At 37.2% G+C, this 18677-nt stretch overlaps 1 protein-coding gene across 7 annotated transcripts in view; it reads left to right on the top strand.

Annotated features, from left to right (window-relative positions):
• The window catches only part of LOC131434480 (prominin-like protein), a 157613-nt gene continuing 138936 nt past the window's right edge, over window positions 1-18677 (top strand). For 4 of the 7 annotated variants that reach the window (XM_058601225.1, XM_058601226.1, XM_058601220.1 and 1 more), the window contains exon 1: window positions 1-803. The gene's annotated coding sequence lies outside the window, so the exon portion shown is untranslated. The remainder of the gene's footprint in view (window positions 804-18677) is intronic. The other 3 variants (XM_058601228.1, XM_058601229.1, XM_058601230.1) reach the window with 1 other exon arrangement.

Here is an 18677-nt window from a genome sequence, read left to right as displayed (position 1 = left end):
TCAGTTTCAGTCAGTCGCAGAGAGTCGTTAGTCCAGTGTGGTTCGATTGCCGTTCACTTGCGGTGTCGCCGCCGGATAGGGCTTTTTGCTCTTGTTTTTTTTCGTTCTGTTTGCAACATAAAAAGGTTCGGATGTTTTGCGCGTGTATATGTGTGGATTTGAATAGATTGGCTGCTGTAGTAGGGCTGTTGGATGAAAAATCTTAAGTGCTCTGTGTGTGGAAGGAAGCTGAGACGACAATCCTGCAGAAAGGAATTGCAGTGTTTTGTTATCCTTTTGGCATTTGGCATTCGATGAAACGGCACTCCGTTGTACTCCTAGTTTAAAAAAAAATTCTGTGCTGGGCTGTTTTTTTTAAATAGTGATCAATGATGATGGGTTTGAATGAGATGTAGAAAAAAAAATCATAATCGATCCGTGGCCTGTGCTTGTGACGGGGAAGCATAGATGTGTTATCAAAGTGGATACCTTTTATAAGTGAAGAGTAATGTTTTTGCGTTCTGAAAGAACGTTTCCGGTAATTATCGTGCTTCGAAGGTGGTAACTAAGCCGGATTGAAGCACATTAGGATTGATGTTATGTGATAATTCTTGCCTACAAGTGTTGGTCTTTTGTTAGGTGAAAAAACGGCAGACATCGCCTTTATCTTGTTTTTTTTCTATCCCAAACGGGTGAATTCGTGGCACAACAGTGAACAGTGGTGTGTTGGTGTTTTTCTGTTTGCTTGCGAGGGACGGTTGCTTAGGATTTTGTCCCTTTCAGGAACGGAACGGAAGGCGTTTGCCAACGAATCTGAAAAAAAGGTAGGTCGTTAACCAATACCAATGCGTTGGAAATTGAAAACATTCGCTGCGTACGATACAGGAGTTCATGCTCTACTGTCACTCTCGTTTAGTATGGTTGGCTCCCACAACGCACACACTCAAACGAAAACGATTTGGCATGGTTCATTCTTCTTGCGTTTCGTCTAGGGATGGCAAAATAGCATAACATCGTTCTGAATGCTGGTGCTGGTGGTGGCATTGAAGGATGTTGATTTCTACTATGTTAATGTTAATATTTATTTTGGTTTAGTATTTTTGTTCCTCAAATCTCAAGAATTATGCATCAGTAAAAGCTTGTGATCGAAAAATTTGTCTCGATTTTCATGCTCGATGGAAGAAGAGAAAGGACGATGTCCTCGACATCCTTTGTTTGCGGATTCACCTGTGGCCTGTTTTTCATTTACATAATTGCAGACGTTGTGCGGTGTTTGAGCGCAGTTTAATTCATCGGTTTGTTGGTTTTCTTTTCTCAACTCACATTTTAATTGAGTGAAGTCTAATTTTCAACGTATTTTCGTTTCAGTTCGTTCTCAATCATTGACAATATTCACTGAGGTGGCTTCCGGAATACTTATGAAACGCTTTCGATTGCCTAGTGCCTATCACTAATGATTGATGGTCGAAAAAGAAAACATAAACGTGTGAGCTGTGAATGTTAATAATGCTTCGATTGAATCAACAAACCGTCAGAGTGATGGTCAAGGCTCTTCCTTTTCGAACTATGAATGTTACTTCTCTACGCTCATCGCTAGGTTATTATTCATGAGGCAGGTAACTCAACCGTGAAAAGTGAAAAAAAAACAATGCAAAACAAAAAGCGCCGGTTCGATAGCTGGATGTACCTGTTCTAGCTCTACCAGCGAAATACATAAATGGCATACCGTTCTATTATTACAGCATTTGTTTCTAAAAGCTGAAAGACTAGATTGTGCCAAACATCGTACCCTTTTTTCCAGTTTCATTCGACCAACTCAACCCGGATCACTAGATAATATGAAACCTAATTGAGCCAATTAGACTGTCTCTCCATTCAATTTAGTCTTGCTTTGCAGTGTGAGGCACGAATTCCGAATTAATTCCATTGTCGTCGCACATTTCAGACGAAATTAATCCCGCTTATTATTCTTCGGTTTTTCTTCCGCGTTGGTAAACTGATCGGAGAACCGAATATTCCACAGCATTGAAGCTATAATACCGGTTATAAATATGCAATATGTGAGGGGCCAATGGTACTTTCGATAGACAGTTACCCATCGATAGGCCGCGCAAATGACAATCATATTACGCGGTTTCGATTTTCGAAAGTTGTCACCAGAATGTGGCATTGGTCTTTGACTTGCAGGAGTAGTCTGAAAAGGAGGACAAGTGCTCTGCTCTTCTCAGTCTAACGATGGCTGAGAGCTCGATTGCTGTTGTTTCGTGCCTTCAACGAGGGGACCCCGTGTGTATTCAGAGCTGCTGCATTGATTAAGTAGAGCAAAGCTTAATTGGATTCCCATTCCACATTTCATTGGAGATCGTTGTGGTTGCAACTGAAACAGTTACTATGATGCCATTTTTCTTCTTATCCACAGCCACATACTTTTCTGTGATGTGTTTTACGTGAAGCTTGGTAGGATTTGAACACTTTCCACGGTACTCAAACGGAGTGCGAGCACGACCTTCAAGCCAGCTGCAAAGAACTTGCAAGATACAGGTTTGAAATGGTAGTCGTGCTTGGGCTAAAACGCTTGAGAAAAACCGAAACTGCAGAGTCTCTCATGAAAATCTATGGACCAAAAGTGCCGAAACCAAATTCAGTGCGATCTAAATCCAGATAAAAATGCCCATCGCCTTATTAATTTGTGAAATTTGAGTTTTATCTATTCGAAAAGATTTACCACTCAACAAACAATCATTGTTTAAAACTTCAAAAGAAGTTTCCCAGCCTCAGCGTTTGTTGAGAGTGACATTGAAAATGAATTCAAACCAACAGCTCGGTTCGGGTATTTCTCAAACCCAACTACGTCTCCCACGGTACAATCAAAGCCGGTGCACTTGAACATTGCGTCCTACTCTGCAAGCAGTTACGGTACGTGCGCTTGAATGGAGCCATTTAAATTTGCCCCAGATTTTTCATTTTCGATTAGACTTTGACGGTTGATCGTCGTCGTCGTCGGAGACTGAATCATACTTGCAGGGAAAATTATTCATCGATCGATTCATTGGACTGGAAAATTTGGCTCAGTAGCTAGTACAATCAGATTCGACACAAATGGAATTTATCGCACCTACGTAAATAGCCTTTCGAACTATCGGTTATCCGGTCCCCACGCCGATGATAAAGGCTTCAATAAAGATAACCAGCGGAAATTGAAATACCTGCTCAAATGTGTACGTTCAGATAATGCGGAGTGTGCTGATAGTGGAATCAAAAGTGAAAGTGATTGCAATTAATTACACATTCGGAAAACAATGGAATACAATTGAATCCCCCTGGGAATGTTGTGATGAGCGAGACAACTTTAGCTCCGTACAGCGATGGCAGGTTGTCGCAATGTCAATCTAAAGATTTTAACTAGACGGGAAAAGTCTAGAAAGAGTAGGGTTGAATACAATGGCCTTCTCGCTTGTTTCCAAAACCTAACCCAGTTTCCACCCTAACTGCTGTTTGTTTGAAGCTAGTTCCGAACCTAATTTCAACGTTGTTGAACTGAAAATCGAGTCAGTTTCGAACCTGGTTTTTATAAAAGGTTTGCTCAAACCCCAGTTGCTAAGTGCGAAACCAACACAGTTTCGTAAAAAGTGTTTGTTTGTTAAAACCAATCTGGGTCAGTTTCGCGAAAACGACATAAGTAAAACGCTTTCCTGTAAACTTTTGAAAAGGTAGTGGCTTCCGAATAACGTGCATACCAGAGTAATTAGGCTACATTGCCCACTTGAACACTGAAATTCTGACTTTTTACGAGAAAACTATGTCAATTCAAATGCTGCGCCTGCTGTGTGTTCGAGACATGTAAAATGCTGTGCTCCTGTTACTTCTATAAATTAAATTCATGCTAAATAACGTTTTATTGGGCTCAATCTAAATAGTGCAATATAATCCGAATTAAAATAGCCTTTCGTCGCTATGATAATTATTTGGAATGTGGATAAAAATATTGTTCATCATATTGACCACCCTATGGGTATCGAAAATATCGCAGCTATTATTTCTCAGTTGCGAATTTATTCAGTGGAGATTTTTTTATTGATGAAAATATAAAAATTATATTTTTTGCGCGAATAAAAAAATGGTTCAAATATGTTTCAACTCTGTTGGGCTTTTTCCCACTCTGTTAGTTCATTTAAATATGTACTTGGTTTAATAAATAAATAAACGTATAATAATAAATAAAACGTGCTTAATACACCTAGCAGTGAGATGATACCGTTTAGCTTTCATGGAATGATTTTGATGACCATCATTTTAAATGAATTGTAATTAAAGTTTTGGAACTGCAAAAAGAATCGAAGATGAAACCTTAACCCAAAAATAGTTCGTATGTCCATGAATTAGTATGACGAATAAATTGAAATAGTCTTGAGCTGTAGTTTGAAATTTTTTTTTGTATCGTCATCTTCTATGACGGTTTGAATGTTAAAAACTCATCACCCTGTAATTTCAAAATTGGAAGTCGGAATCGGATAAAATTCATCAATTGTAATTGTATAATTTTTCTCAGAGAAGACGTGAAAGATTTTTACAAACTTTTCAAATTCAAATGAACGGTCTGATGATTCTATACAAAACTTCTGTTTCATATGATTCCAAACAAACGATTGCGGTTATTCCTTCAAGAATTGAAGGAATTCGTTCAAGTACACGAGTTTTTTTTAATAAGAACATTAAGTTTGGTTTAAAAACTTGATAACAAAGTTTTGAGATTGATGTATAAGACGCGGCTTTTTATATGCGTTTGTTACGCGATTTTTTTACGAGGATTTCCGAAGCTACGCGGTTTTTCGAAGTTACGCGGTTCTTCTACGCGGTACGTATCCCCCGCGTAAAAAAGACCTCAGTGTATTAAGAACCAACATTGAACACGCGAACCCAGACTCGGTTTGCCTTAATTCGTGTTTGTCTTGTATCCGACGAAATTACACCAATAACCTAAATATATACAAATATACCTACGTGCATACTCGCGTAACGGATCTCGATATTAATGCTTCTCTTCGCCAAGCTTGTGCTCAAGTTTTGTATGCAAGCAGTTATTTTTATAGCGTTGAAGCGGTTGAAGCGATAAACTTTTTCTCATTATCAATCGAGTTCATCTTATATGAATTAGAAATTAATCTTAAGCACTTAAAATTTACCCTGGGATGGTTGTCAATTTCTCAGGCGAAACGACATAACATGGAAATTCATTCGAGCTTGCCGGATCGTTTTATGGAACTTTTTGTTCTTCTGTCTAGCAACAATTTACCTCTAGCATGCTACGCGTAGGACTGAAACGTTAGCTATAATTTCGCTTCTATTTATAGATTCGCGTGCTTCCAACAGCTTCGCCTTTGCATTGATTAACCAATCAGAGCGATGCTTTCCCTTTGATATATCGCTTATTCCTTCAATACCATCGTCTATGGCAGGGAAATCCGGTATGTCGGAGATTTTTAGCAAACAAATAGGACACTGCGCGTTATTAATCAAAATTTCAATCATATGTAATTGAAAATACTTGATAAATTCAAATCGAATCTCAGAAATATTTTCAATCAAATGATGAAATAATAATAATAATTGATACAAAATTGACAGAGCTGTAAGTGTTAAAAATCTGATCAAATTTCTACGTGTATTTTTCCTTGGGTTTTCTAATTTTAGCCCTTATGTAGACAACAAAGATGTGTTCCACATCAAAAGGAATGTTCGTTCATACATTTGATATCGATTGGACCCCGCTCCTTGAAAGTCGAAGATCTGGTCAGTTCGTGGACCCGGTTTGAGGTAGTTAGACACGTATTAGTCCTAATGTTCTACTGGGCGAGTATAAAAGTCTGCATTGCATTGAAGATTGTCGGAATTTGCTCATAATATTATGTGACATTACATCTAATGGTTCTATATTTGTGAGTCTGTGTAACTCATTTGTACTAAACCAGGGAGGACGCTTCAAAATCATTTTCAGAATTTTATTCTAAATCCTTTGAAGCGTTTTCTTCCTGGTGGAACAACAACTTGACCAAATTGGTACTGCATAAAGCATAACTGATAGCTAACCTGAAGAGTACGATCAGTTAAATAATTTTGAATCATTTTGATCAAATAAATAGGAAACTGGAAATCAAACATTTTTGCTATTAAACCTTCGTGCCAAACACTGTCGAATGCTTTTTCTATGTCTAGAAGAGCAACTCCAGTGGATAATCCAGAAGATTTATTTGCTTTTATCATGTTCGTTACTATGACAAGTTGATGAGTAGTTGAATGTTCATGACGAAATCCAAACTGCTCTGGTAAAAAATTGAATTCTCATTTATATGAGACATCATTCTCAACAAGATATTTTTTTCAAAAAGTTTACTGATAGAAGAAAGTAACCTAATTGGCTTGATGTTTCTGCTGGGTTTTCATCAGGTTTGAGGATAGGAATTACTTTAGCGTTTTTCCATCTTTTTGGGAAGTAAGCTAATGAAAAACACTTGTTGAAAATTTTAACCAGGAGTCTCAAGGCAACATCGGGAAGATTTTTAATAAGAATATTAAAAATTCCATCATTACCAGGAGCCTTCATGTTTTTGAGTTTCCTAATAATTGATTTAATTTCATCATAATTCGTCTCAATAATGTCATCTTGTGATAACACTTGGGTTGAAATATGATCATATTTCAGTGAGGCTTCATTTTCAATAGGACTCACAACGTTCAAATTGTGGTAAGTTTTTGAGCTATTTCGCCATTTGTAAGAAGTATTTGATTTCCTTCCTTGAGAGTAGGAATTGGTTTCTGAGGTTTCTTATGAACCTTAGAAAGTTTCCAAAAAGGTTTAGAATGGTTTAATTTGTTCAACTTCTTTTGCGAAATTTTCATTTCGCAAAAGAGTAAATCTATGTTTAATTTCTTTTTGTAAATCCTTAACTATGTTTTTCATAGCAGGATCACGAGAACGTTGCTATTGTCGTCGACGAACATTCTTCAACCGAATGAGCAGTTGAAGATTGTCATCGATGATAGGAGAATTTAATTTAGTTTGAGCTTTGGGAACTGAATGATTTCTAGCTTCGATAATATAATGATTCAAATTATCAATTGCTGTGTCGATGTCCGCAGAATTTTCTAAAATAGTTTCATGATCGACATGATTTTCAATGTGAGATCTGTAATCCAACCAATTAGCTCTATGATAGTTGAATATAGAACTAATTGGAATAATTATAGCTTCGTTGGAAAGTCTGAATGTTACAGGAAGATGATCTGAGTCAAAGTCAGCATGTGTAATCGGTTCACTACAAATGTGAATTTGATCCGTTAGAACCAGATCAATTCTAGACGGGTTTTTCACGGAAGAGAACAAGTCGGATTACTGGGATGAAGAACTGTGAAGTAACCAGCTGAGAGTTGATTGTGAAGTGTTTTACCATTACTGTTATTTTGCCTACAATTCCACTGCACATGCTTAGCATTTAAGTCCCCTATTACGAAAAATTTCGGTCGATATCTTGTGAGTTTTCGCAAATCGCCTTTAAAGAAATTTAATTGTTCGCCGGTGCATTGGAATGGCAAATATGCTCCAGCGATGAAATAAATTCCATGAAGGGTTTCAACTTCGATTCCCAAGCTTTCAATAACTTTAGTATTGAAAGAAGGTAAAATTCGATGTTTAATTTGCCTTTGGACAAAAATGGCAATTCCACCACCCATTCCAGTAAACCTGTCAAATCGATGAACCACATAATGTGGATTGCTTTTCAATTTGACATTTTGTTTAAGAAATGTTTCTGTCACAATGGCAATATGAATTTTGTGAACTTTGAGAAAATTATAAAATTCATCTTCACTCGATTTCAAAGATCGAGCATTCCAATTGAAAATATTCAAATACTTATTTAACATCACTGTTAACTTTTAAATTCATAATATTATTATTTGCAAATTGCCATCCGATTTGAAATGCTTCAACAAGTGATGAAGTCGAATTCATTCGGATGATCATTTGAAATAGTTGATCTTGTAGGTAGATCATTTTATTTTCAGTTATATCGCCTAAATCGACTTCATTTAAAGAAGCAAATGGCATTGAAGGAATATTGGTAGGTAGACTGCCATTAGAAGAATATGATTTGGCCGATCTACCTATTAATAAATTGTTTTGATTATTTATATTAGAAGAATTAAGAGATAGTTGTCTACCTGTTACCAAAGCGTAACTGTCATTAGAAGAAGATGATGGCAAGGTCGATCTACCTGTCAATAAATTGTTTTCGTTAGAAGACGAATCGGAAGGCGTACCTGTTTTTCGTTTTAAATTCGAAGAAATAAGTGCCTTAGAAGAATTAGGCGTGGTATTTGTAACGTTTTTTTTATTTTCAGGATATGTTCTGTAAATTTTAGGTCGTTGATTTGACTTGTTGTCTAAGCGAACGAGCGTTTAAAAATTTTTCCCTGACAGGATATTTCTAATAATTGGATTTATGATTTCCATCGCAATTTGAACATGAAAATTTATCAGTGCTTCCATTCATTGGACAAACGTCTTTCGAATGCGATTTACCACAATTCAAGCACCGTATATCCATTTGACAATTTTTGGTTCCATGGCCGAAGCCTTGACAACGACGACATTGCGTTAAGTTCGCAATACGATTGTGCCGTTTATTATGTTCCCAATGAATTTTAATGTGGGAAATAAAACGTACTTTTTCTAAAGTTTTCAAATTGTTTGCGTCACTTCGATTGAAGTGTATTAGGTAATGTTCATGGGAAATTCCAGAGCGTGGTTTAGGAGTACCATTCGCTCTTTTTTTCATAAGTATTACTTGGAAAGGGGCAAAACCAAGCAATTCTTTTAGTTCATTTTTAATTTCATCAGTACCTTGATCATTTGATAAACCTTTCAAGACAGCCTTGAAGGGTCTGTCTGATATGAATAAAATTTATGAAGTTTCTCGGACAAATATCGAATAAGTCGTTCATAATCTTCCAATCCATCAACCAAGACTCGACATTCTCCTCTTCGTCCGATTTGAAATGAGACTTTTACTTCCGGGAGAAAAGTAGAAAGCTCAGTACGGAATGCTTTGAAGTCGGAATTGATCACCGTCACTGGTGGCATAGATTGATGTTTCTTCCCAGAACGACAAGCGTTCACTTTGGGAATTTTTGAAGAATTTTCTTCTATGTCGCTACAATCGGAATCAGGAAGAATCTCGTAAATATTGTTAGACGGCATAGAATCAACGGAAGGGAAATCCGTCCGAAGTCTTTTATTTTTACATTCAAATTCTATAAGATCGTGAAAGTTATTAGAAAAATGTTGAATAACGGATTGTGATTTATTCCGTATTGAATTATTTTTAGCCTTGGGCTTGTTGCCTTTCCGGTTGGACGCAGGCATTTTTGAAATGAATGAAATTTGAAATTAAATTAACTAGGCTAAATTAGTCTTAGATTAGACTCCTGGTTTGGGAAAAGTCTTGATAAAGACTGATTTTGTGGTAGTCTTAATAAAGACTGATTAGTTCGAAGAATAGTTCTTTGAATAGCTAGCCTTAAAAAAAGGCTGATTAATTTCTTAGTCACTCAAATATCACTCTTTGTATAGCCTTGAGAAAGGCTGACTAATTGTTAATCTTTAAAAAAAAAAGTTAGTGATTCAGGTAGCCTTGAAAAAGACTGAAGCCTTGAATGAATGAAACTCTAGGTAGCCAGAACAAATTTCCAGGAGCTAAGAGCTATACGCGTGCGGTGCGAACGACTGCTCAACGCCGACGATGGTTCCAAACTAAGTTCCGGAATTTCATATGTATCCAACTTGATAGAAAATATGGAAATAGTGCATTAAAAATGTGAACATAATGTCACTCACTTTTCTCGGAGATGGAAGTTCTTAAGATGTTATAAGAATATCCTAATTTTTATTCGGATCAAACCCCTGGTTTCGGAGATAGGGTGCTCAGTATGAAAACGTCAATTTCAGGAATACTTTGTTCATAAGCTACCTTTTTATATTGGCTAGTGATTTTCTCTAGTTTGCAGACCATGAGACTCTAAACCCAATAAACCATTGATAGCCCCATAAATGATTTGCTGAATTTTATCCAAGTCCGACTACCGGTACATTTTTTCCCACATTCAAATCGTCATAGAGAACCGTAAATAAATTTGTAGTTCATGTTAGTGTATGGTTGAATGCACCGAATGTCACTATGTCGATATCCTTCTTTCGGTTCCGGAAGTACCGGCAATAATAATCAAATATAATAAAATGGAGCTCACTTCACTTTCTCACATGTGGTTGAATAGATTTTCACTAACGTAAATTCAACAGTAATCTTCAATAGTATTTTTTGAACTTTTCAAAATGTAGTATTTCGGGGAATTTCTACTGTAATATACAGGAAAAAGTGAAAATGAGAAAGGCATCATTACACCACTAGGTGGATTGAAACAGGTTTTTCACTAATAATCCTGTATCTCCGGAATCGGAAGTCGGATCAAAATAAAATTCAGCAATTTTGTATAGGACAATTGTACTTTTCATTTGAGGTCTCTTTTTCTGAGAAAAGTAAGTGCGCTTATTTTCATTTTTTTTTTGCGCATATTACCCTGTAATTCCGGAATTCGGATTGGAAAAAAATTCAGGAACTTTGTGTGGGGTTACAAGACCTTTCATTTAAATCTAAGTTTGTGAAAATCGGTTCAGCCATCTCCGAGAAAAGTGAGTGCAAAAAAATGTTACATACATACATACACACATACAGACATTTTGCGTACTCGACGAACTGTGCCGAATGGTATATGACATTCGGCCCTCCGGGCCTCGGTTCAAAAGTCGGTTTTCACAGTGATTGCATAACCTTTCTGTATGAGATAGGCAAAAATTGATGAATTGGCAAGGAATTAGTAGTTGTGTATTTGAGAACATACTTTTCAACACAAATAAAACGATCAATTTAAGATGTTTTTAGCAAAGGCGCTTCGAGGAATAGTAATTGAATCTCATAAGGTTTCGGTGAAGTTTTGTTAAGATTTATCTAAATACCAATTTTGTTTATCTGCCCGATCGACGTTTGTTGAGTCACGCCACGAAGGTTCAACCTGAAGTATATATTTTATCGCGATATCTATTCAGCAAAACAGTAACGTTTTTTTTTCGTGTCCTAGAATTGTACCCACCACAGAATTGAATACCATTTCTCCACACACGGATTTTAATTGGACCCTCACGAAGAGTATCAAGTGTCACACTAACCAAACAAACGAACAAGAGAAGAAAAAAAAAACCTTATCTGGTTTCACATTCTGCTCTAGCCTAGTTTTCTCCAAACGCATTCAAGTCCGACGACCACCCGACCGACCGACCGACCGACCGACGGAGGTGCGAGTAGAAATCGTCATTCGAAGTGAAGGAAAGTAAACAACTCAGCGGAAATTTTTGTCCAGGCTCGAGAGGATGATTTACAGTTTGGTTTATGTTTTTTATTTCATTTCTACTTGCATCACAACCGAACGAATGAATCTCGGTTCTCGATTGCCTGAGACGAACTTTCTCCGTCCTCTATCCCTTCTGTATGGGTGAAATCCGTGCGTGTCTCTACGTTTTAGTGAGACCTGAAAGTAAATCATCATGGCACAGTAAATCTCCCTCCGAGTGCTTTAACCTCTCCAACGTCACAATTGCTACCAAAGCTACCGGCTTGATTTTTTCCCCGTGGGTTTCGATTCTGAAGGGCGGAAGAGGGTTCTTAATGGAATGATAAAAGTAGTAATGATACGCTGGTGCGTTTACTGCTCTTACGTTATGTTGACATGAGATTAGCGCAGGTGAACGAGTATGAATATTATATTGAGTTTTTTTTAGACATTGGTCTGTTGTTTAATTGCCAGAACTAGACTCTAAATTGGTTCGAATACTAGAACCGAACTTTGAATGAATGAATTTAAACCAATACAGCTTCCTGCTTTCTAAAAGCCCCATTAAATTTTAACCTTCGTGGCTACCGATCGAGAAAAGTGATTCAGTAGCGAACGTTGGCTTCAAATAGAAAAAAACGCGCCTTCACTTTTTACATTCGCGAACCAGCCAAACCTTTAATATAATCGGTTTATGTTTTCATTTATTCGGTGGCGACCGGCGGGGACTACAAACATTGAAAATAGAAAAAGTAAAAAAAAAAACGGAGAACAAAGAACTCCCTCAGACTCATGATTAATTACCGGCCGAGCGTAGCAGAAGTTGTTTTCAAATTATGATTAGCCGCAAACAACTTCAGACGACGCACACACACACAGAAAACGAACAAGAACTGTGTAGTAATAGTAGCGACGACGGTGCCAGGGGCCATTTGTTGTAACTGTACACATCGTTTAATGGTCCGGGGCCCGGGAGTATGTTTCACACCTGCTACCTACAGAACCGCAGGCCGAATGAGATATGCGAACAGAAAAAAAACCAAACAGCAAAAAAAACAATCGCGGCCGGAAGGCGCGAGCGCTCATCGCGTATATTGTTCTCCCCGGCCCGGCCGTGCTTTTCCTGTTTTGAAACACTGACACCGGCTGGCTGAGGGGGGGTGCTCAACAAACAGTCATATTTTTCGTCGTGGTGGTGGTGAAATTGTTTGCTTAGTCGCAGATTTAATGGAAGTGCTGTAGAAACATTTACCAAACGGAAAACAGATTCAATCAAACTGTACATTTAGTTACCGTTCGTCATTGTTTAGAGAATTTGTATTTGTGACTCGACAGTTTCACTATCACGAAAGCAAGATAAAAACGTTGATGACGATCGCAGAATCAGCTCTGAATTGCCTATCTCCCTGATGTCCCCAGTCATGAGTCATAATGGTGGGTTTTTAGGTACGTACAATAGAAATCATGGACAGCAATTCCAGAGATTAACAACAGCAGCTGAAAAAAATCAAGATCGATTTTCTCCGATTTATATGATACTGTGTATGGCAAACCATCAATTTTTCCGGGATAGAGACACTGATTCGACTCAAGACTAATTTTTTAAACAGGGCGAATATATTTTTTGCATTACTTTCCTCATATCGTCTACACAAAATGATGTTCAGCAAAAAAAGGGATAGCAATTCATTTGGCACTCTACAAAAGTTATGCATTGAGAAAAAAGATTTATATTACATCAAATTTTCGAAAACCAACCGAAACCCTGTTTCAATCCACCTGGTGGTGTAATGATGCCTTTCTCGTATAACTCATACCACCATAAAAATTATTGAAAACGCTTTAAAAACACTTTGTTCGGACATAAACTAGCCAATACTACAAATCAAAACCCCTGTAGTTCCGGAACCGGAATTTCGTATGAGAAACCGTATGACTTTTCGTTTGAATTTAAGTTTATGAAAATCGGTTTAGTTCGTCGAGTACGCACAATGTCTGTGTGTGTGTGTTTGTACGTATGTGTGTATGTAACGTTTTTTGCTCTAACTTTTCTCGGAGATGACTGGATCGATTTTTATAAACTTAACTTTAAATGAGAAGTTTTGTGGTCGAATACAAAGTTCCTGAATGTTACTTGGATCCGACTTCCGGTTCCGAAAGTATGGGATAAAATGTGCAGAAAGATGTTCAAATAAGTATCCAACTACCGTGGAATTGATGCTTTGTGCGCTGTATCGAAGCTGTTTGAAATTATAATTCTGGATTTTATAACACATAGTTGCTCTGACTACATATCTGAGACTCAGCATGGATCCATGCCATAGCCTTCAACTTCCCCAAATTTAGTAACCTACACTTCCTTCATCATACGTTCTTTACAAGCACGACTACAAGTATATTTTATATACACCGATTTCGCTGTTTCGTTCGACAAAATAGGAGCCTGTACAACCTCATCATTTGCTGTTACCTCTCTATTTCACAAACTGTTCTCGAACGCGCATCGTCTGTTAAGGACCTGGGTGTTCTTCTGGAATCAAAGTTAAATTCTAAAGAGCAAATAGAACTTACTATGTTCTAAACCTCTAAGCTATTAGGATTCATTATTCGCGTTACTAAGAAAATCTCTGATGTACATTGCTTGTAAGCTCCGTATTCCGCTTTAGTTCACTCAACTGAAATATACTGCGGTTATTTGGTCATCTTATTACCAAACGATATCCAACGCATTGAAGCGATTCAACGCAAATTTGTCCTATTAGCTCTCCGACGTATTCCATGGAGATATCCTTTAAACTTACCGAGTTACCATGACCGCTGCAAACTGATTGGTCTCGATTTATTATTTGGCCATCGAGATGTTTGTAAGGCTAGTTTTGTGGTAGACCTACTTCAGTCGCAGAACGATTGCTTCGAGTAATTGCAATTGTTACAATTTGTTAGTTTTAAACGTAAATGTATCTGTTGGATCATTGTAATCTGTTGATACAAAAGATGAGGAGGTTTTATGCCTGCTGGAGAGAGAGATTGCTCCATCGGGCTTTTCCCTGCTCCCCAAAATAAATAAATTTGTCATTCGATGTCGTAATCTTCGATCCTATTTTTTTCTTCGGATTCCCTATGTTGGAACTAATTATGGATATAACGAGCACATTACTATCATGTGCGCACATTTAAAAAATGTTTCAATTCTTTCGACTTTCATTTATCACGTGATGTTGTCAAGAAATCGTTTCTTATGTTACTGTCTCATTAGATTTAGTTACTATAGAAGCACTAGATTTAATGTAATGTATCATTTGGATGATTTTAATCTATTAATGCAAAAGATGAGGAGGTTTTATGCCTGCTGGAGAACAAGTTTGACAGATACTAATTCCAGTGGGCTTTTCCCTGATCCAAATAAAAGAGCAAATGATGAGGAGGAAAAGAAAGACATTCAGAGTAAAATCTGACAACAGGAGAAGGCTATATTATAATTGAAATTGAAAGTAAAAAGAGTAAATCAGATCATCCTGATGCGGTCTACCTTTAAATTCTTCTTACCAAGAAGGAAATGCTGGCCGAGCAAGATGTTGAAGCAAAAAAAAAAATGTCTTCGCTGAAATTAACTTCTTTCAATATCACAATTGTGAGCATTTTTATTTTTTATTAATTAACTAAGGACATCTTAAAAGCTGTAGAATAAAAATGCAATCATTTTCATGGGATTTCTCGAAGTGACGTGTTGTATGCGGACTTATTTATTGCGTTCATATGACAAACTTATGTAGATTTTTAAATTATATTTAAGTGAATTTTCAAGTTCTGCGGGAATTATTACCTGCATAAAAATGGTTGTCTAACGCTTCGCTCGAACATCGCACGTTTCAGTTTTCAATTTCACGCGGATTTAGCGCGTTTTAGCTGTTCACTTCGCGCGGATTTCGCGCGTTTTGATTTTGTAATGTTTCGTAACAACCCTGGAATTCCAATCGGCCTGTGTCCTCGGAACCGGAAGTCGGATCCGAATGAAATGCACAGGTTTTGTATGGAACCGTAACTCCTTTCATTTGAACCTAAATTTATACAAATTACCGACACCAAACATGAGTAAAGTGAGTAAATAATTTTCACAATTATCACCCTGTAAATCCTGAATCGGAAGTCGGATTCCAATTGAAATTTTTCATGAGACTCTAAGACATTTGAATCTAAGTTTTTGCCTTTCTCTGTAGAAAGGTATTAGAATTGCTGGAAAACCCGACTTTCGAACGGAGCCTCGGAGACCCATAGTGTTATATACCTTTCGACTCAGTTCGACGAGACGTAACCGACAAATGCAAAATTTAAGCTAAATCGAATATGGGTAAGGGGTGCTACCCGGCGGTTAAGGTTTGAAAATTTTCGATCTGGAAAAACCAGAAAGTCGATTTTTCGGAAAAATTTTTTAAATCTCGACGTTTCATGCAATTTTAAGACTTTTGGCATCAACAATTTTTTTTTTTGATTTCGGAAATTTCATGTACCACCCACACCACCCAAAAAAATGGAATTTTAAAAACACTGTCTTTTTGGAAGTGGAAGCCGGATCCTGATAAAATTCAATTGCAACATTTGTGAATATTTGAGCCATGTGACTATTTGTACACTCATCTGAGCATCAGTGAGTGTAAACAGGTGAATTCCGTTTGCTTCGGAGGTTTTTGGAACTGATTTTTATGTCGTTTATTTAAAACCGGCTTTAACCTAGTTTAAAACGCTATCGCAGAACAAATAAAAACTACTGTGTGAACGAGTGAATGTAATTTAGACAAAATGACATATTGAATCATCCATAAGCTTTTTTTTAATTGATAAAGTATGTGTATTAAGTATTCTATAGATTATAATGAACCATTTTAAATTTTCAAACAAAAATCAACTGACTTCACGCACGTCTTTGTTGTGTATTATTTCTACTATATTATTACTATTTACTAGAGATGGTCGGGTGTCGGGTATTTTACCCGAAACCCGACCCGTACCCGTACCCGACGGGTTTTTGGTCGGGTACGGGTAAAAAATTTTATTTTCGATCGGGTACGGGTCGGGTACGGGTAACTTTTTTTTCTGATCGATTACCCGGCCATTTTTACTTCACATAAATATGTTTACACGTTGATGAGAATTTTTTATTGCAAAACAGTTGTTCCGAAAAATAAACAATTTGATTCAAGGGGTTTTGACATTAGCGCCTAGGACCAGACCTGACAACTGGCATCTTTTCCCAGAAAAAAACATTTCTTCTCTTCATTTAAAAAAAACTATCAATCATAGTTACGTGAAAAGTTATGTGAATATTTCCCGCCCTACTTTGTTTATAACATATTTAATAAGACACACTGCCTTAGCTCTAAGATGTTGCGGTCGGATTCTACTTTTCACGTAGGTTTTAATGGACTGCCATTTTAAAGCTGTTTAATGCACAATCCAGTAAAAATTATTTGATTCATATATAAAATGTAGTGTAGTACTCATATTCATATCACATTCAGATACCAGAAAATTCTTATGTTAAATATTGTTTGGAGATTTTCAAAATTTTCATATAAATCATTAAGATTCTTACCATAAAAACATGAACATTTATTTCTGAAAATCTGCATAGAAGTTCTTCCTATTCCTCATTTCTGGGTGGTGTCACCTCACTTGAAATGACACCGATTGATGGCACAGCAAGTTAGGCTATATTGCCAGTAAAATTTTCGTTTCTTTTCACTGGACTACAAATGAAAATCTCGATGCGTAACAACGTGCAGTCGCCAAAAAGAAGGGGGAAAATCTTTTCTCGCGAAATACTCAAATTTTCACCGTGTTCACTCGTTGAGGGTTCCACCGGAGGTGGCACAGAAGTTAAAAGGTTGTAAAAACCACCAGCTACCGTTAACATAGTGGGTGTGGGTTTGTGAGGCTTACAAAACGGGCATAGTTGACAGATTAATTTAAATCAAAATCATAATTCATTTTGCTTTGTAGTAATAAATTGTAACCATAAAAAAAAGTTCTCACGAATGTTCAAACTACTTACACTTGAAGGACTCATTGTTCACCATGTTCAAAATTGAATTTTTCACACCGGGAATACACGTACATTATTTGATGTTTGGTCAATTCACGTAAACGAACCGATGATATTTCATTTCATTTTAGGGGATGTTCGCTTAACATTCATTTTCGTCACGTATAATATTCAATTTGACATTTGGAACCATTTTACGTGATTTTTCAAGTGATTCGAATGTGAATTTTTATTTGTGTGTCAAGATAATGAGCACGCTTACTTGTGGTTCTAAAGAATTGGATCAAAAGTCGCACTGTTTCGTAAAAACCATACCTACCCAAAATTGAATACAACGGGTATTAGGACATATTGGGTAAATATGCTTCTCGAAAAATTTGAGTAGATATTACTCCCTTTTGTTGACATTTGTAAATGAGTATAAAGTACCAAAGACATTGGAAACCTATAGGGTCCGCCATCTAAAATTTATTTTTGAACTAGCGGTTATTTTGACATTGGTAACCTATATGTCACTTCTGATTTGACAGAAATTTAGTTGTATCCTTCCGCTGAATGAAAATGGTTGTGTATACACTTGAGGAACGCGTAAAAATAGTGAAGTTTTACTTTGAAAATCATGGCAATGTTACGGAATGTGTGCAAAAAAATCATCTTCTCGGATAAGGCACATTTTCATCTCGGCAGGTATGGTAATAAGCAAAATTGTCGTATCTGGGGACGGAAAACCCGCACGTTATCATAGAGAAGCCGATGCATCCTCAGAGAGTGACGGTTTGGTGCGGATTTTGGTCTGGCGGCATCATTGGGCCATTTTTTTTCGAAAATGAGGCAGGCGCCGCCGCCATGGTCAATGGCGAGTGCTACCGCGCCATGATTAGCGATTGGTTCTTCCCGTTACTTGAAGAGGAAGACGTGGACACAATTTGGTTCCAACAAGACGGCGCTCCGTGCCACACAGGCAACGCTACGATCGATCTTCTGCGCACAGTCTTCGAAGATCGAATCATCAGTCGATATTCGGATGTTGTTTGGCCGCCTCGGAGCTGTGATTTGACGCCGTTAGAATATTATCTTTGAGGGGGCTGTCAAAGATAAGTGTTAAGTGGACAAGCCAGAGACAATTCAAGCCTTGAAGGACAACATTCGTGGAGCCATAGCTGAAATAAAGCTGCATACAATCGAAAATGTACTAAAAACCTGGACCGTACCGTACCGT

The sequence above is a fragment of the Malaya genurostris genome, chromosome 3 (genome assembly GCF_030247185.1).
Source record: "Malaya genurostris strain Urasoe2022 chromosome 3, Malgen_1.1, whole genome shotgun sequence".
NCBI classification, from domain to species: Eukaryota; Metazoa; Arthropoda; class Insecta; order Diptera; family Culicidae; genus Malaya; species Malaya genurostris.
This window is presented reverse-complemented; position numbering and strand designations above follow the sequence as displayed.